At 39.4% G+C, this 20788-nt stretch overlaps 2 protein-coding genes across 2 annotated transcripts in view; both read right to left on the bottom strand.

Annotated features, from left to right (window-relative positions):
* The window catches only part of macf1b (microtubule actin crosslinking factor 1b), a 54245-nt gene extending 40269 nt beyond the window's left edge, over positions 1-13976 (bottom strand). The window contains exons 1-2 of the mRNA XM_034697114.1: positions 13885-13976; positions 11552-11663 (exon numbers count right to left, since the gene is read on the bottom strand). The gene's annotated coding sequence lies outside the window, so the exon portion shown is untranslated. The remainder of the gene's footprint in view (positions 1-11551; positions 11664-13884) is intronic.
* A 5759-nt stretch (positions 13977-19735) lies between these two features.
* Positions 19736-20788, bottom strand: part of LOC117822409 (plectin-like) — a 90221-nt gene continuing 89168 nt past the window's right edge. The window contains exons 34-35 of the mRNA XM_034697115.1: positions 20665-20781; positions 19736-20498 (exon numbers count right to left, since the gene is read on the bottom strand). The gene's annotated coding sequence lies outside the window, so the exon portion shown is untranslated. The remainder of the gene's footprint in view (positions 20499-20664; positions 20782-20788) is intronic.

Here is a 20788-nt window from a genome sequence, read left to right as displayed (position 1 = left end):
CAGAGACCTGATTTATTCATTGTAGACAACAGGATCATAGTGTCACTCCATGAACAAAGACCAGCATATTCTGCCAAAGTGTCTTTCAGGGTTTGTACCTTTTAAGATTTGAATACTATCAAAGATGAATATTCTTACTTTATTCATTAAAGGACTCTCCGCAGCAATGCTAGCAACCATGGGAGGCTCCTTCATTTTTTCTGGTATTGGCTCATTAAAAGTTGTATTGGACAAATTAGAATTCGGTCAAATTAAGACCTAAACTCTTTCAATTTCGTCTGAGACTCTTAAAGGTGTAGTGTATAGGAATGGGAATATTTGGTGGAATCTAGCTGTCACATTCTGGATTGAACCCTCCCCCCCAGCACATTGGTGTAGTATCAGTGATGTCAAAATGTTAACCAACAAAAACACCTGGGATCTATTTTCTAGAAATATGGCGTCTCATTTCATTGTTTTGCTGATGATGTGCAGATTTATATGCCGTTGAGCTTAAAAAGGAACGGATCCCTGCAGTCCTAGTTCAACTGTTTGAACGACGTCAAGTTATGGCTGAGCCTAAACTTTCTGCACCTGAATGAGAAAAAGACTGAGGTCATTGTGTTTTGACAGCCCCAACGGTTCTATGGGAGCACTCTCAGCCCTCTTGCAGCAAATATTCACTCCTAAGGAAGAGCCTTGGTGTTTATTACAACAGTGCCTTTAAATTTGAAAAACAAATCTCTTCTGTTGTTAAGTCCAGCTTCTTCCAGCTGAGACTTATAGCTGAGGTAAAAAACCTCCCTCCCAAAGATTTAAAGAGAGTGGTCCATGCCTTTATTACTTCTAGGCTTGATTATTGCAATTCCTTGTATGTGGGCTTAGACGTGTCGTCTATTCAGCGCCTGCAGCTTGTTCTAAACTCTGCAGCTCGCCTCCTGACTGGCAGGAAAAAGAGGGAGCACATCACACCTGTGCTGTGTGCTCTCCACTGGCTCCCAGTCCGTCACAGGATTGATTTTAAAATTGCACTTTTAACATACAAGGACTTAAATGGATTGGCACCATCCTACTTGACCGATATCCTTTATGTTCACAACCCAGCTCGAGCACTGAGGTCAACAAACCAGCTGCTCCTGGATGTGCCTAAAACTCGTCTTAAAACCTGGGGCGACCGAGCCTCTACAGCAGCGGCCCCCAAGCTCTGGAATGGCTTGCCACTCCAATTACGATCGGCCCCCACTGATGAATGTTTTAAACCTTTGTTGAAGACCCATGTCTTCTCTTTGGCCTTCTCCTGGTGAGGAGGACATTAATATCCTGATATGTTGTGTTGTTTGTTTTTGTTTTCATGTACTTTTGACTTTTTACCTTGTAAAGCACTTTAACACTGGTTGTTTTTAAATGTGCGATATAAATAAAGTTGACTTGACTTGACTTGACACCTGTCCGTACAAATTCTTCAGGGCACTGAATTAGTGAGAGGTGCATTTCACATTGCCACTCACTAAATACAAAAACACGTATGTTACAGATTGTCCTCCTGTGAAACAGAAACATGACAGTGCAAGATGGCGGCCTCTGTAAGGGGACCTGCTCCTTATGTAGATATTATACTAGATGTTATTTATATTAAGGTGATTAAACACTAACTCAAACGTACCTATGAGTATTATTCTACTTCTATCAAGTCTGTTCTGCTAAATGGTGCAAAATATTACATATTTACATGCCTTTAAGTGATTACATTTCATGGCAACACATGTAAAATAATTTATTCAAACCAAAGTTTAAACCTTGTGGTTTATTTTTAACTCATTGAATTTCGATATAATGTATATTTTATGTCAATTGTACCATTAGTATTTGTTTTGTCATATAAAACACAATAAATATATTGTTAAAAAAAACAAACAAAAAAAACCTCATTCAATTTCAACTAATGGTAATAATAAATATGTGACAAAATTGGGTAACACTTTACAATAAGGGTCCCTTAATTAGCGTCAGTTAATGCATTATTAAGCATTAATTAACAGTTTAATAATAGTTAAATAATCGTTATAATGTATTACCTAACATTAACTAACACAGTAGTTAGTGCATTAATAAGCAGTTAATTAATGTCCACTGCTCAGAGTTAATTAATACATTATTAAGCATTAATAAAAGTTACAAAACTTAATTAGTTAACCATTAGTGAATGCTTTCTGGACCCTTATTGTAAAGTGTAACACATGCATCACTTGAGTAACACATTATAAATGCTAAACTGCCTCATAAGCATTACTTAACCATAATTAAGCATTAGTGAATGCTTTTTGGACCCTTATTGTAAAGTGTAACACATGTATCTCTTAGGTAACACATACGCTGAAGCAAAATGAGTTGAAATGTAGTTGAAGCAACACATATAAAGAATTCAACACATTTTATTTAGAATAAAACAGATAATCACAGATAACATCTCAACTGGCACAGAGAAGTACGGTGGCCCTGAGAGCTCACAGCACTGCAACTTAAGAAAACACATGCAAAAAGACAAAACACAAGAAAATTAAGAAAACATCTTCATCAATTTGACAACACATGCGCAGCATTTAGAAAACGCGATGCAAAGACCACAACACAATACATTAGAAAAACGCGCTGCAAATAGACAGCAACACAACAGAAGTGTTTCCAGAGGACACTTAAAAGTGATGCACACGCTTATGCTTATGCTTATGAGGCAGTTTAGCATTTATAATGTGTTACTTAAGTGATGCATGTGTTACACTTTACAATAAGGGTCCAGAAAGCATTCACTAATGGTTAACTAATTAAGTTTTGTAACTTTTATTAATGCTTAATAATGTATTAATTAACTCTGAGCGGTGGACATTAATTAACTGCTTATTAATGTATTAACTAATGTGTTAGTTAATGTTAGGTAATACATTATGATGATTATTAAACTATTATTAAACTGTTAATTAATGCTTAATAATGCATTAACTAACGCTTATTAAGGGACCCTTATTGTAAAGTGTTACCCAAAATGGTTTATTTGGATACTTTATTCTGGACCAAGCGGTGGAATAACAGAAGCCATTGTGGTCTATTGAGAATACTTCCTGCCATTTGAGATAACAGCTAAGAAAGACCTTGATAAGCAAAATTTAACAAGGATGGAGCAAGTTTTTTATTTGCACTATTACATTTTCCATAAAGGATTGCCGTTCTAGATTTTTAAATCAGTTTATCAGTCATTTTTGTCCACTCGGCTGTTCTTTCAGTAGCTCTGCAACCTCAAGGAATGAGCACTAAAGCTGCTTGTGGTTGTAAAAATAGGTGGTTAATTCTTCCTTTTCCACAACATCACTGCCCCGTTTTGACCCACACCCCCCCTTGAAAAACACACACACACACACACACACACACACACACACACACACACACACACACACACACACACACACACACACTGCTCCAGCTGTAATTTATGCAAATGGTGATAAAAACAAAAGAAAAGGGTGAAAAAAAGTGAAAATGCCTGTCAGTGTGGCCTACAAGACGGAGAGAGGGAGTGAATTGAATAGAATGACCCCTGCAGGGTCAAGTTATTTAACCCCTGAGTACTCCAGTGCTGATGCAAGAGTTCTCACTCTCAGAAGATGTCCTGAATCTCACAGTTTTGGAGAGTTTTGAAGAGTGGTTAAAAAAAAAGGGCGGGAGGGATGTCATATATTGTGATCAGTTTTGGACACAGATCAGACATTTAGCTGTAAAAGATTCACAAACTCACAGATAGAAGTGTCTTTGGGTCACTCAGGGGGCTAATGTCTTAAGCTGTTTAATGAGCAAGCAAGGCCCACATTCCCTGTGCCCCCTTTCTTTATCTGAATTGAGCTGGCAGTGTTGACGCACCACTTTGCCAGGAAGACATTGTTGTAAAACCACGACACCTGATCCCAGCTTTCAGGATCCTCCACTCCCCTCTGTACTAATTAAATGATTTTGCCAAAAATCTCTCCTCTCCATTTCACAGTTAGGTGCACACAGAGCATGCACAGAGTTCTTAAGAAGACGGGAGCTGATGTGGCTAAAGAGCGACTGGCACGCTGAGCTATGTGGTGATGCAATAAGCTGCTACTGGCTGCAAGAAAGAAAGCTCATTTCTCTGCCTGCAGCCTTCATTATGCCTCCAACATGCAGTGATAATAGAGCGGCAAGGTCGGGAGATGGAATAAAATGAGTTTCCAAATGAATGTGATTCAAAATTAAGGCCCAATGGGAGTCTAAATGTGATCACAGATCCCATGTGTCAAAGGACCAGAGAGAAAGAGAGAAAAAAAAGATTAATTTTACGGGCTGGTTTTCCCCCCCTCCTCTCCGATCTCAACCTCTCCGCTGCCTCCAAATTAAATAAGACCTCAATGGCTCCTCTACAGAGCATGGTAATTAGTCCTCTTCATGAGACATGAAAAAAAGAGGGGGTCCCTTGAAAGGGTCAAACCAGAAGCACCATTCAGCATGCACACTGTCATTTATCACCAACAGAAACTGCTTCCAAGAAGAGTGGATGAAAGGCTGATGTGCTTCCCCGCTGAGTTCCTTGGGCCCTGCTGGGCTCCCCGGACACTGGAAATGTACCACAACAATCGTGAAGGAGACAAGGATTTAGCCACTTGGGGACGGAGGGGTACAAACACCATCTTCTCTGTGTTTTATGCAACTGCTCTCTCTCAGGAAGTAGGGATTTACACCCAAAAGTCCAAAAGTTTTTCCTTTGAGCAAGGGAAGCAGTAAAGAGGCCCTAGATTGCCGATAACTCTGATAAAGCGTGTGAATCAAAAACCGTCCCTTTGAGGGGATCGAAAGGGCAAAAGTTTAAAATCAATCTGACTCACCAAATAGGACAAAAACAAGTGGATGTAAGATTTAACCTTATCTTAAGATGGTAAAACAAAACTGTTTCACTCCATCTTATAAATCATCTGTTTTGTGAGTTATTCACAGCAAGAAAAACAAGCCCCGCCCCCTCCCTTATTTGTCCCTAAAGGTTATGACAGCGTCAGACGGCGAGGATGCTGTTTGCTGGCTGTCAGAAACAGAGAGCAGAGGATAATAGGCTGTGATCTCTCACCCCTCTTCCTGGGTCTGTTTGTAAGTAGTGTGTACACGGCTTATTTGGGATGCAGCATCTGCCACATCCAGGGAAACCAGAGACCTTTAAGAGACACAGAGAGCCTTTATCCAGAGGAGTCTCATCAGCAGGGGGGGTCCAGGAGACCAAAAGGAGAACTTTTGACCTAGAACTGACTGTCAAAGTGAAGAGATGTCATTTTGACTTGTCAGTGACATGATGTTCAGACACTAGGGGGAGAGAAACGTTGCATTGATAAATTGGAATAACTCTGCTGACATTGTATCCAAGAACATTTGTAGAAGTAATCTGTTCCATTAAGGATGCTTTAAGACAGTGTTGTAGTCCAAGTCCAGGACTCAGACTCAAGTTCAACTCGAGTCCTGATTTTCATGACTTGTGACTCAACTCGGACTTGAGCACTTGTCACTGGGGCTTAGACTGGAGCTGGAGCATTGACTGCAGTAGGACTAGGAAGATTGAGGGGAGGACTGTTTTATCAGTTTTTTTTAATATATACTTTATACAAGCAAGAGCTTCGTCTGCACCTGCATTCACATGCTGTCTTGTTCAGCAAAACACCTCCTACCAGGATGCCTTAAAGCTAGGGTTGGTAGTCACGGAAAACTAGCATGAATTTGAATGTAGCATTTCCTCAGGACTCCTTCTAACTCCTTCACCCCTTGATTCAAAACCGGTCCTCAGCAGATGGTTTGTGTTTTGGCACTACGTCAACTCATGTCTCATAGTGAAAGTTAAAAACACAAACAAACATGAAATGTACGCTCTGCAGGAGGCGGGCAGAACGTCAGGACAGGATTTGATTGGTTTCATCATTTGGTTCCTGATTGCAGGGATTGGTTGATGTTTTCCCAGGTTTACTCCGGCTGTAGATAGCAGCTTTTTATACCTCTTTTTTAAGAACACATTATATATTGATTATTATTTTAATCATTGCTTTAAAATGTATTTATCTTATTTAATTATCTATTTATCTATTTATTTCTTGTACTCATCTGATCTTGTCAATGCCACCTTATTTTTATCTTTTCTTTCCAATATTAAGTATTTTATTAATTTTTAGAATTTACAATTTTAACTGTGTTGATTTATTTCATTTTTAAGTATTTTATTTATAACCATTACTGTTGTTTTCTGTCTCTCTGATTATTTTGTGAAGCACTTTGGGCTGCATGTTTATATATATATATGAAAAGTGCTATATAAATACTGTAAAGTTAAGTTGAGTTGATTGGCATAGTATGATCGGGACATAAAGATAATTTTAACCAGTAGAACAAAAAGTGGATCTAAATCTGACTACCAGCCCCAGCTTTAGGAAGCGCCACAAATCTTGCATTCTGATTTTGAAGATTTGACAGTAAATGCAAACAAGAGCAGTGCAACATGTATGATATGTTAAAGAAGTGCTAAGAAGAAGAGGGAGGACAAACTTCCACAGACGTCTGTCCAGGATGACCATTGGGTCAGTGTTTGGTTAGTTAAAATTCTGGTGAAGGTAATTTTGAGCTTGTTAGACACCTGTTGTGATCCCACCACATTAGGAATGAGCCTCACTGAGAAAGGCGTAAGGCACGTTTGTGGACAACAGTATTAGTCAGAGAATCTTCATTTTTTTTTAACACATGGAAAATTTCCTGCAGAGTCATCCAAAGTTCATACAGTGAACAGTTCAGAGCCCAACTTAGATAAACAGTACTATCTATAATGAAGACTGGACTTAGACTCGGACTCAGATAACAGGGACTTCACTCCTATTCTACTTTGGTGACTGCACTTGACTCTGACTTGAATACTAAGGACTCGACTTGCAAAAAAACACTGCTTCAAGACACTTATAGGAAACTGTTTCTGTCTCTGATAAATTCATCAGTCCATCAGATATAACTGATGCAGTTTTAAAGCCTTAAGATGATAAAGTTCTTCTTTTCAACCATCAGACCTTACATGTTTTTTTAATGGCAGTATTGACCATAAACTGTGAAGCATTTACAAAATATCTGTAAAATTTTGAGGTGATTTTATTGGATTAGCTTACAACACATGGTCTATCTGTCTGTATCACCAAATATCAAGATGTAAAGCTTAGTTATTTGCCAGGGAATTAGCTTTTGACAAAAAAATTGAAAATCTAAAGATGTCATTCAGCATCTGCTTTGGAGCTCATTGCACCGCACATTCTTTCTTAAGGAAACTTTTCCTGTAATGAATCCTTAATGTTCCCAAAGGGTTGGAAATTTGAACATCTTTAATCCCAGGGCATCTGGAGAGCTCCATCTGCCAATGGATACTATGTGACACCATCAAAAGCCCTAGAGTAGCTACTTCATGGACCTCATGGAATAGCTGCCATGATATCAAACTGAACAAAGAGTAGAAAAAAAAAGTGTATGACTACGTCATCCATCCAGGGCTAATGTGATGTCATTCTGGAAGTGGGTGCACCTTTTTTAATGAATTGCTCCTTGAGCTCTTGGTCCTGCATATGTTTCTCATATTTATGCTCTCCTAGTCTATAAGCTATGAATTTACAAGCTGAATGGTATTTGCATTTGAGAGAGCTTATTATCAATGCTTGACAACCTCCGGTTTGAGGCTCCTGTGTATCCCAGTGTTCATGAGAAAAACAGCTTAAGATGTGTCGGTGCATGCCTGGTGTTAAGGAGCAGGTGTGTCTCTCTCCTGTGTATTGAGGGTCTGTGTGCAGGGGGCTGCTGAGGGATATCCTCATTCATGCTGCTAACTAACAAGTCCCCCAGGCCCAGACTGAAACCAGCAGCGCAGCAGACTAACAGCATTACCATGACAAAGGTCTGTGGTCGGATGCAGTATGATAAAGGCATGGTGGAGATAAAAAGACCCGTCCAGCTTCACACATTCTCACTGGGGGTCAGACTGAAGCTCTCCTAAGTGTCCAAGCTTTTGTGACGTGATAAGACATGCCTGTGCATCTCACACATCAGTCACCAGAGAAACGCAAACAAACGAGTTACAAAAGAATTGTCAACTTAAGGGAACGTCATACTGAAAAATGTTCTCTTTAAATCGTTCCTAGTGATGGGAATCAGTGAGCTTCTTCAAAGGTCACACGGGTTCACATACAGATCGTATTTCGTCCCTTGGCTCTCTTGAACCACACAATCAATTAATGGCTCAAACATTCAGTCAGAACAATGGAACACATTCACATGAATGGACCATATAACTAAATCAGCCAACACCAATTTTTACTATAACAATAAAAACATCAAGCACTCTTGATCCTTTTGTGTAATTGATTCACAGCTCATTGTGGAAGGCGAAGTCAGCCGACACTGAGGATATTCAAATCAATTATTAGCACACCATGTTGCTGCACTTTGGAGCCCTTTGGTGATAATATTTGATGCTAGAATGGCTCTCACTTGATGCTGTAAAATAATCAAGCCAGATAATTTTTTTTTTTTTTTTCTTTATCTTAAGGCTAAGTTAATTATTTTAGCATCAATGCAACGTAAAACTAAGAGATGAACAAAACAGTTCCAGGGTGCTATTAGCAAATAGCTAATCCAATTAGCACTATTCAAAGTCAGAGGAGGCAGAGCTGCTTTTTTAGAAAGATGTGATTTGATTGGCTGAGTTCCACCGAATGGGAGGAACCCAATTTTAACAGGTTTTATGACCAGTTAGTCTAATTGGAAAAGAGAAAAGGTGACATTAAAGGTGACATTTGCTAAGCTGGTGCTAAAGTTAGCTTATTAACAAACCCCCTGATCTGTAACGACCAAAACTAGCCTTCATGAAATAAATGGTATAATTCTAAAGGCTCTTGCTGGGCCTTTCCCAGAGCTCTTTAGCCCAAACCAGTGCCACTGTGTCAGACTGTGGCTGTAACTGACAAATCTTTGAGCAAATATTGGTATAAAAGGCTGTACTACAAAATCTACAGTTGGTGTTCAATAAATGCCTCAATAGACAGATCAGAGTCCACTTACCATAAAGATCCAGCTCTTCTTTTTTCTGTCCCTTTGCCTCTTCCTCCCATCGGAGTCTAATATCTTTTCAGTATGTGCGCTCATGTGTGCAGGGGGCCTCCAGTGCCAAGCACTTCTGTGGCCTGGCTGTCCAGGCCAGGCACAATGGAGCCTGATCCCCCATCCCCTCTGTCCCCCTGTGGCCTAAAGAAGTCTCTCTGCAGGAGTGGAGGAGGACCACCTCGGTAACCTTCCAAGTATGTGCAACTAAAACTACTGCTTTTAAAATAAGAGCAACTAGCAGTGATCTGCATTGGGGAAGTATTACACTGCCATAGCTAAAGCAATAGGAAGGTATAATTACAGGGTGCTTCCTGGGGTCATTTAAATGTAAACAGATATTTATGTCATGAAAAATGTGAGATAAAAATGTTAAAATACTGTTGTCAATGACCATCCATCTCTACAATACGCCATTTAGATGAATTGAGTCCAGAATAAAACATGAGTTTGCACCTTTTTTGGATGAATGAGTCTGAACACAACTCACTGACTTCATCCGGAGTCTCATTACAGAGTAACCAACATTTGTCAGTTCACATCCTTCAACTGAGTGCCCAAAAATTCAACCATTTACAGTAGAGCCTGTTTCTTCTGAACAGTCAAAAAGGCTTATAAAACCTTGTATCTTCAGTCTGTTTGATAATAGTTTAGTTTTACTTTTTGTTCATCCCTTTGGATTTATTAGCTTTGTTAGCATTTTTACAATTATAAGGCTATTGGTTTGTTTGTCTGTCCACCACTTCGGACCAGACAGGAATACTAACAACTTTAAGATGGCGTACCATGAAATTTAATGTTGCTTAAAGGGCCTGGAAACGTAAATGGAATATTTAAAATTCACATAGAATATCAAAATGTAATGTGTAATTAAGCTTTAACAAACATCTGAGTGAAATTAAACATCCATAACTCTGAAAAAACTCTGTTCAAAACCAGCTTCTTTCACAGGTCTGAGCATTTCTCAGGACTGTGTGGGCGTGGCCTAACTCTTTGATTGACAGGTCAAGAGAGAGTTCACAGCCTGCATGTTTGAGCCGTCTGACTCTGAATCTAAAGACATCAAAACTCTAGAATCTGAAAATTATTCATTTACAATGGTCTCTGAGTGCTGAGTCACAAAACTTCAGAATCAGGACTTCTATCATTTATTAGTTTTATCACTCCGTAGTCTCCGGGGCATCAGGACCATGGGACGCCCGGAGCAGAGGAGGCTGAAGTGTAGTATGTTCACGCAGAGGAGCTCGGCTCTGGGTGTCAGACGGAGCTGTTTGTCTAAACTCTGAGCTGTTTGGGAAAGTTAGTGAACCAGTCCTGGGGATAATTAGTAAACCAGGCCTGGGGACAGTTAGTGGACCGGTCCTGGGGAAAGTTAGCGAACCGGTCCTGGGGAAAGTAAGTGAACCAGTCCTGGGGACAGTTAGTGAACCGGTCCTGGGGAAAGTTAGTGAACCGGTCCTGGGGAAAGTAAGTGAACCGGTCCTGGGGAAAGTTAGTGACCCGATCCGGGGGAAAGTTAGAGAACTGGTCCTGGGGAAATGAGCCGAGCATGTGTGGGTTTTCTGAACATGTTAGCATGCTATCATTTAGTAAATGGCAATGGTAAATGGTGCTTTTCTAGTCTTTCTGAGCACCCGATGCACTTTAAGACTGCCAGTCACATTCACCCATTCACACACTGATGGCAGAAGCTGCTACATTAAGGGCCCATCAGTATTAGCTCATCTAACTCATACACATTCACACACTGCTGGGAGCAATTTGGGATTCAGTGTCTTGCCAAACGACACTTCGGCATGTGACTGCAGAAGCTGGAATTGAACCTACCACCTTTGGATAGAGAGACGACCCACTCTTCCACTGAGCCACAGCGGCCCGTTAGCCGGAAGCACCGCTATGCCTGAAAACAGAGCCAGCAGCTATACTGTAGAGACCTGTTGCTTGATGACAGCAATGTTGTGACATAATTCCCCATGTGATGGAAACATAGGGCTGCACACAGTTCTTTGTAACCTTCAGAATAAAAGGAGTTGACACATTTTCACAATGAAGGGAGAGAAAGGAGGAAGAGAGAAAAAACATGGTAGATGAATTATGTAGCCTACCTTGATAAGATGTGTAGGAGTATAAAACCTCTTCATTATAACTCATTTTCTGACAGAAAATATACTATAATAAATGTATATTGTCAAATTCCACATTGCCTTTTCAACCAGGTATGATGTTTTTAATCTAAATTCCATCTTAATGTCTAGTAACTTGAAATGTGACTGAAAATTCTCCTTTAAGTGTGAGCAATAGATGTAATACATTAGATGTAACTGTTCTGATAACTTCAACATGGTGTATAGTGGAACAATAGAGTGAATGGTTGACAGACAGCAAAAATCAGACAGTAAACTCAACAAACCCTGGGGTCCAGAGGAGGCAGCCTCATCTCCATACTCTTCAGCCACTGCCTCAGTGCCCGGATTTGACCTCTGAACTCACACTGCCATTGACTTAAGTCTTCCTCATCCCTCCTGAAACAGAGACAAGTATGTTAGATTGAATTTAGGTTGTATTTTCTTTGTCATGTGTGTGTTTTTATAAAGAGATGATGATGCCCACTGCTGTCAATTCTTTTCTATGAAGTTAAACAATATGATCTCTGACTGAAGCAACAGGAAGACGAAAATTGGAAGGACAAACACAATGGCAAAACTGTGACCTGAACTAGGCAGGAAGAGGTAACACAAAGCTGTCAGGGAGCATTATTCTTATCAAAAGATCATGTAACAAGGCCTTTGGAAAATATCTCATTAGGGAGGCATATGCTCTTTCTCTCTCTGCTGGGCTGGAACCTCAGTCTTCTTGTTTCAGTATGTTTCATTCAGATGTGCTCACTTCACTATTCACTGTGTCTCTTATTGTTGGTGAATGCAGACGAACCGGTCTACAAAGCTGATACAGTTGACCAACTGTCTTCACAAACAGACTGTTGATGGACACTTTTAGGAGAGCAGGTCCAGCTTTTCCCAAATTTGTCACTTATTAAATAATAATGTAAGCTTTAACTGGAAAGTCAGTTTGTAATTTGAGTTAGGGTTAAAATATTTTAAAGGTGACATATCATGCAAAATCGACTTTTTAATGGTTCTCTACCTGAAATATGTTTCCCTGGCATGTCTACAAACCCCCCGAGAATGAAAAGAATCCATTCTGCCCCTGTTCTGATTTCTCCACCTTTCTGTAAATGTGTGTGAAACGAGCCGTTTCAGACTTCAGTGTTTTTGTTACGTAACAACAATATCCGGTCTGTCACGGAGTCAGAGCTCGGAGCTTGTTCAGCCCATAGACTGTATAAAATACAACTGAACCCCTCCTCCGTTTTTCATTACCTGCACAAGTGTGTGCTAACAAGGAGCTTAGGAGGGAGGCATGCTAGTTGTAGGCTGTCTTAATAAACACAAAGGTCGGTTTTACTTCCCACGTCTGCAGATTTGAAGATCTAGTGGATGATTTTTATTTATCATGGATAAGTGCTAGCGCTAGTTAGCATAGCTACATAGCTACATGTCGTAGCTGTAGCTGTGTACCAAGACACACGTCTACATACTGACAAATAAAACAACAAGAAACACAGAATCTGTGACCAATCCTTCAGAAAGGTCCTGCTGCCTTTCTGGTAGAGGTCAGTTTTACTCCCCACGTCTGCAGATTTGAAGATCTAGTGGATTTTTATTTGTCATGGTAAAGTGCTAGCGCTAGTTAGCATAGCTACATAGCTACATGTCGTAGCTTAAGCTGTAGCTGTAGCTGTGTACCAAGACACACGTCGACATACTGACAAATAAAACAACAAGAAACACTAAATCTGTGACAAATCGTTCAGAAAGGTCCTGCTGCCTTTCTGGTAGAGGTCGGTTTTACTCCCCACGTCTGCAGATTTGAAGATCTAGTGGATGATTTTTATTTTTCATGGATAAGTGCTAGCGCTAGTTAGCATAGCCACATAGCTACATGTTTGTATCTTTGTACCAAGACACACGTCTACATACTGATAAATAAAACAACAAGAAACACTAAATCTGTGACCAATCCTTCAGAAAGGTCCTGCTACAGGCGCCTCTCCGTCAGGATCAGATTCAGAGGGTTGAAGTAGCGTGGTCTGCTAGCAGCCGTGTATATTCAGCCAACATGTAAACATTAGATCAACGTGCTGGACAGCCGAGGCACATCCACTTCCTGAGGGGGCGTGGTCAGAGAGAAAACAGAGTGTTCTAAGGAGGACTGAAGAAGAGGGTTTTTCAGGCAGACCAAAATCTGATTTCAAAGTGTTTTTTGAGCATAAACTTTAAAGACATGTTTTGGGGACCTCTTAGACCAATATATGTTGATGAAAAAAGCGTGATATGTCACCTTTAATATAATGTACAGAGTGAACTATATGGAACAGGATTAGGGCCACTGAAAAAATATTTCTCAAAAGTCTGAATTTAATCTCAGAATTCTAACTTTAATCTCAGAATTCTGACATTTTTCTCAGATTTCTGCCTTTTTTAAAAATATAATAATAATACAAAATATATATTGGACCCTAATTGTTATTATATTTTCAGTGGCCCTAATCCTCTTCCATAGAACTATTACATATAAGTTTGCTAAAGTTATTATTTATGTTTTATGATGTTAGAATTATTTCTACGGCATCTTGTAGTTGGGACCAAAACATGATAAATGTACTTATGTGGTTCTCATTACATTTCCCTGAAGCTCGGTCATCCTAGCCTCTGATTGGTTGGTTCTGTGACATGTGATTGAGTGACAAGGAAGTGTTGATGTTATGTGGATCTAGTGTGGCTACAGTAAAGTGCTCTTGAGAAAGTTATCCATCTCCATCCTGCTGTTTCTTATTGATAGAGTGACCTAACCGCCACACAGTGAACCGTCATGTTACAATGACAACAATAATCATACATTTTAATTATGGGCACCGTTCAAGACACTCAAGGTCAATTTATGAATGCGACAACAAAGAGTTAAATAAACATTTAAAATAACTTACATTCAAAAGTATCTAGTTAGGATGTGTGCAATTAGTTAACTAAATGATTGGCACCAGAATTACAAGTGTGTTCTACAAATTATCAATATTTGTATTTATGTATGCCCCTAAAGCTGCTCATATGTTGTTTTGAAGCTGTAGCACTGCCACCTGCTACTAGCCAGGGCTGTAGCCCGTTAATGGCTAGATGTAAACAATCACTGATGACAGGTGGAATCTCAAAGCATGGCCCAGCCTGGCAGGATTTTAATGTAGAAAATGGAGATAAAGTTGTATGTAGGCTATGTCTGATTAGCTCCATTGAAGCATAACCAGCACAGGGATGTGGATTTTAACCTAAACCAATTTGACATTATTCAACCACAGACTGTGATCTCGTGTTTAGCCATGTGAAATTAATTGTGCTTAATATTGTTTGTCCCTTGAGTTTTTCTTACTTTTAGAATTGTCATTTAGTTGGAATTTACATTTCTGTTTAAACAACTAAAAAATGAGTCGCCTCAGAACACCCCCAATATCAACATACACTTATAAGCCAACATTATGACCACCTGTGCCATCAAATGCAGCCCACTTTGCAGCTTTACCATTAATTCTTCTGTTACAATGCCTCTACATTTAAATTTTGAGTTGATGTGGTCAGAGGTGATTTTTATTTATCATTGCAGACATAGTTGTTGGTGATGGTGTTCATGAGTGAATTATGGAAAGGTGTTTTGTCATACATGTTCAACATAATGCTATCCAGTATACCACCATCACCCACAAGACTTCGATTATGTATACAGTCATGGCCAAAAGTTTTGAGAATGACACAACTATTAATTTTCACAAAGTCTGCTGTTTCAGTTTTTAGAATGGCAATTTGCATATACTCCAGAATGTTATGAGGAGTGATCAGCTCAACTACAATTAATTGCAAAGTCCCTCTTTGCCTTGAAAATGAACTTTATCACCAAAAACACATTTCCACTGCATTTCAGCCCTGCCACAAAAGGACCAGCTAACATCATTTCAATGACACACAGGTGTCACACACATTAACACAGGTGTGGGTGTTGATGAGGACAAGGCTGGCGATCAATCTGTCATGATTGAGTGACTGGACACTTTAAAAGGAAGATGGTGCATGACACCATTGTTCCTCATCTGTTAGCCATGGTTACCTGCAAGGAAACACGTGCAGCCATCATTGCATTGCACAAAAAGGGCCTAACAGGGAAGTTTATAGCAGCGAGTAAGATTGCACCTCAGTCAACCGTCTATCCAATTATCAAGAACTTCAAGGAGAGAGGTTCAATTATTGCCAAACAGGCTCCAGGGCGCCCAAGAAAGTCCAGCAAGCGCCAGGACCGTCTCTTGAAGGTGTTACAGCTGCGGGATCGGGCCACCACCAGTGCAGAGCTTGCTCAGGAATGGCAGCAGGCAGGTGTGAGTGCATCTGCACGCACAGTGAGGCGAAGACTTTTGGAGGAAGGCCTGGTGTCAAGGAGGGCAGCAAAGAAGCCACTTCTCTCCAGTAAAAAACATCAGGGACAGACTGATATTCTGCAGAAGGTACAGGGACTGGACTGCTGAGGACTGGGGTAAAGTCATTTTCTCTGATGAATCCCCTTTCCCATTGTTTGGGGCATCTGGAGGAAGGCTTGTTCGGAGAAGACGAGGTGAGCGCTACCATCAGTCCTGTCTCTTGCCAACAGTGAAGCATCCTGAGACCATTCATGTGTGGGGTTGCTTTTCGGTCAAGGGAGTGGGCTCTCTCACAATCTTGCCTAAAAACACAGCCATGAATAAAGAATGGTACCAGAACGTCCTCCGAGAGCAACTTCTCCCAACCATCCAAGGGCAGTTTGGTGATGAAGAATGCCTTTTCCAGCATGATGGAGCACCTTGCCATAAAGCAAAAGTCATAACAAAATGGCTCGGGGAACAAAACATTAAGATTTTGGGCCCTTGGCCTGGAAACTCCCCAGATCTTAATCCCATTGAGAACTTGTGGTCAATCCTCAAGAGGCGGGTGGACAATCAAAAACCCACAAATTCTGACAAACTCCAAGCATTGATTATGCAAGAATGGACTGCCATCAGTCAGGATTTGGTCCAGAAGTTGATTGACAGCATGCCAGGGAGAATTGCAGAGGTCTTGAAAAAAGAAGGGTCAACACTGCAAATATTGACTTATTGCATGAATTCTGTGTAATTCTCAATAAAAGCTTTTGATACTTATGAAATGCTTCTAATTGTATTTCATTATACCATAGAAACATCTGACAAGAACACCTAAAAACCCTGAAGCAGCAGACTTTGTGAAAATGTAATATTTGTGTCATTCTCAAAACTTTTGGCCATGACTGTAGAGTTATCACCTTTCCGACCATGTCAGTGACCATGCTTCTGAAAAGCAGAATTTTGGAAAGAGCTGTTTTATTGGACTGCACAAGTGGTCTTGATGTTATGGCTGATCGGAGTACAGCATTTGATATTCCATCAGTCTCTCCATTGGACAGAAAGGTGATTTATAATTCTTTATTGTATTTCCCAATTAAAGATGATCAATCTTATTTCAGCACTTTGGTGAGAAATAAAAAACAAACCACTACAATGACATACCCATATGTATGATCCAGGGATGTAGGTGTTGGTGATCCAAATACAACACTTCCTTTATCCTGCAAAGGACCATTGAAAAAAGAAATACAAACCACTTTACAATTATTGTTCTCCTGACTTTAATAGCCTTCGCAGCTGCTCCAGCTGGCACAGTTCATTCAACACTCTAAACTGTGTACAGGATTTAATGATGTGACTGCTTTACCCTCTCTTCCTGCGTTCTTACCTCCCTGCCTGCAGCTTCTGGTGGAGTTAGAGGTGGCAGAGAAAGGCTCAGATCAGAGTAGTCAAGGGAGCTGAGTGAAGAATTCTGGGAGGTGAGTGCCCCATTGCGTCTGTTGGCAGGCTCCTCCATCAAAACCAGCGGCTAGTGTTGGCACATAGAGCCAAAAGTTACTAATGAAGGACCCAGGAGGTAAAACAACATGCATACAACTAATGTGCAATGGGGAGGTAATGTTTAATGGTGGTCTTAAAGCAGTATCAGGGGTTTTGAAACCATGATCACTTTTTTGATTAAAACTCATGTTGAGGTGAGTTAAAATGTTGTTATACTGCAACATCCACAGCCCTCCAAAACTTAGCCCATCAATTGTTAATCTGACAAATGCATTAGCATCATATTGACAGCTCTATAGAACAGGTATTAGACCACTGTTGTCATTAATGTTGGGCATTTCTGCTTCACCTGACTCCCAGGCTTCCTTTAGGAGGCACTGGCTCCCTGTTTCTTTTAGAACTGATTTTAGAGTTATTTTACTTGATTTTAAAACTCCTAACAGCCTTGCTTCTCCATACATCACTGATCTCCTGTCATTTTATGTTCCAGCTCGATGACTGAGGTCCTTGAATGCTTCCCTTTTAAATGTTCCTCGTGTGTCTCACACACAGAGAGAGAGCTTTCTGTTTTTATGCCCCTAAGCTCTGGAACTCTCTGCCTCTGGACATCAAAACGGCGAGCTCTCTGAGTGTTTTCAAAACTATACTTAAGACTTAACTTTTAATCTAGCTTTTAATTTGAAGTAATTTATTTTTAGCCCTGGACTGCATTATTATTTTTTTTATCATTATTTTAATCATTGTTTTAACATTTATTTATCTAATTTATAAAAAATGATTATTTATTTAACTTTTTATTTCTTGTATTCACCTGATCTTGTTAACGCTTCCTTATTTTAAACTTTTCTTTCCACTCTTACTTATTTTGTTAATTTTACTGCATTGATTCTATTTTATTTTTAAGTATTTTATTTATAATCATGCCTTTTATAACTTTACCGTTGCTGTTGTTTTCTGTCTCTCTGTTATTCTGTGAAGCACTTTGGGCTGCATGTTTACATGTCTGAAAGGTGCTACACCAGGGGTGTCAAACATGCGGCCCGCGGGCCAAAACCGGCCCGCCAGAGGTTCCAATCCGGCCCGCTGAACAACTTTGCAAAATGTAAGGGTTACATAGAAGACATTAAGACTGCAACTTTTCAATAAAAGTAACTGCGATTTCGGATTTGTCCTCTAGGGGTCGCATTTAATTATATTGTTGACGGAGCGCACCTGAAAGGAGCTTTTTTTCTTAAAGTGAGGAAATAGATTAGGCTACTTGCTGTTTGCATAATCCGGTTGAGATTCATAAAGACTTTTTAGAGCACTATATGGTGATCCACTAAATAGTCAACTTTACCTTCTTCATTATTATAATCTATCTTTTCTTTTGCAGTAAACATTACACTCTGTCAGGTGAATGGGTAACCTGTGTGTTTGATGTGTTCACAGCAGGTTTCAGGGCTTAAAGAGTAAAATATTCGGCCCAATATGAGACTCATCATGGCAGAAAATACAAGAGTTTTTGTAGAAAGATATTTCATTAAATGTGAACATTGTCAGAATGTGCTTGTACTTTTTTGCACTAAAACAAAGGGAACATTTAGAGTTGTCATTATTTATAGGTTGTTATGTTGTGATTTTACTGGTCCGGCCCACTTTAGATCAACTTGGGCTGTATGTGGCCCCTGAACTGAAATGAGTTTGACACCCCTGTGCTACACAAATAAAGTTGAGTTGAGTTGATAAGAGAGTAGACCAGGCTAACATTGCCCTCATGTGGTCAACTACAGTTGTTTCCTGAGGCCAGTTCCATACCACTGGGAGGCTGCTTGTTTGATCAGATCACATTTACATGATCAAGAATGTTTCACTTAATGTTCATTAGCACAGGCTGTCACAATCCACTTTTTGACTCTACTCTAAACAATGCAAAAGATACCAAACTACCTACTTTTATTGTATGTTTCTTCTGTATTCATATAAAGAATTAACTACTCTCTTATGGTTGTGCTCTGATTTTGCTGTGGTTGCACATTAAGCAATCTAAATTGGGCATTTGAAGCATCTTATTTCTGATTCTGCAGTTATTTTTTGTCTTTATTGATATTCCCTGTCCCTTTGTTTATCCTCATGTAATCTTTCTTTCACTTTCTCTTATTTTTTTTTATTTTTTTTGGCCCACCTAGGTGTGCACGCCCTCTTTTACAGAACATGATATTAGCTGTCAATAAAAGATAAGCCAGAGTTCTAAGAGGGATGGTGATGGTTGCATGCACACAGTCACAAGCACAGAAGAAAAAGGTTTTCTTTCTTTTCTTTTGCTGCAAGAATAAATTGCATTAATATTTGACAGTTTGTGACAAACATGACACAAACCAGAAATATATATGCAGACAAGAGGAAAAAAAAAAAAGAAAGAGAGGCAGGAAATGTGGGGAAAGTGGTTGAACCAGTGACTGCTGCCATGAGGACGATAGCCTGACACTGCTAGACCAACTGGATCCCCAGATTTCTTTATATTCTTACACAACTTCAAAAATGCCAAATGAAAGACTTATTTTAAAACTTAAAAATAGCTTTGGATTTGTGGGTATTGACATATGAATGACAAGTGGGTCTCTCCAGAGCATATTTATTTACAACATAGTGTTATTTTCATTAAGTACATCAAAATCCACTCACCACATCATTCAAAGCAAAATCTGCCTCATAAGCAAAGCGAACCAGTTAGTTTGTGAACTTCTACATTTTACGTAGATGGAAATCAGGACAGTGACATCTGCTGTTGTCCTTTGCTATTTTACACTAACATATTTCCCAAATATCCTTTATAAATGTGGTTACGCATGCAAGGCAAATAAAAAATAAAAAGATTTACAGAGGTAAAACACGTTAGAGATACATAAAGAAACACTTGCAGTGAAAAATAACTGAGCAAAATAAAACTTAAAGGAAAAACGTGGCAAAATGTCAACTGAAATGAACTGATATATGTGATACATACATTCATGCAATGTGGTTCTTTATCAAATATGTCAAAAACCAAGTGTGTCTTATTACCACTTTGGTTAGATTCAATTTACTGAGAGATAATACAAAAATATACTCAGTGGACTTAGGATCAAATTTATGAAGACATGCTGTTCTGCCACTATAATCTCAATTCAAATGACAAAATACAGTTTGCTTTGGGAGTGTTCTCTAAAAAAAGTAAAGATATCACAGCATAAAAGCACATTAAGCATTCAAGTAATAAATATATGAAAAAAAGGTCATGAATGAAGAGTGTCTCTAAAAAGCATCCCAAGATGATGTCAGGTTGGTTCAGCCTCTGTTTTCTTCATATATGACGTGCAATGGAAGAAAGGACATGGCAGATCTAGAAACAAAAGAAAGTAACTATGAATCAAAATGAAAAATAAACGAAGCCATGCTGCAAAAACAGAAACAAAAAATAAAATAAAAATGTTTAAATATTGATGAAAAAATGTCTTCATATATTGCAAATAAGAATGATATTCATAAGATATATTTTGTTTATTTACCTGTGCAACTGGAGGAGGATGACATGGACTCCCCAAACCATCCAAATTGAAGGGAGTGGCTCCAGCCAGCTGCTGATCCACATCTGTCATATGTTGGATTCTGAGGGACTGAGGCAGCTGTGGA

The sequence above is a fragment of the Notolabrus celidotus genome, chromosome 12, assembly GCF_009762535.1.
Source record: "Notolabrus celidotus isolate fNotCel1 chromosome 12, fNotCel1.pri, whole genome shotgun sequence".
Lineage (NCBI taxonomy): Eukaryota > Metazoa > Chordata > Actinopteri > Labriformes > Labridae > Notolabrus > Notolabrus celidotus.
The sequence above is the reverse complement of the archived record's forward strand: the minus strand, read 5'-3'. Positions and strand labels throughout refer to the sequence as shown.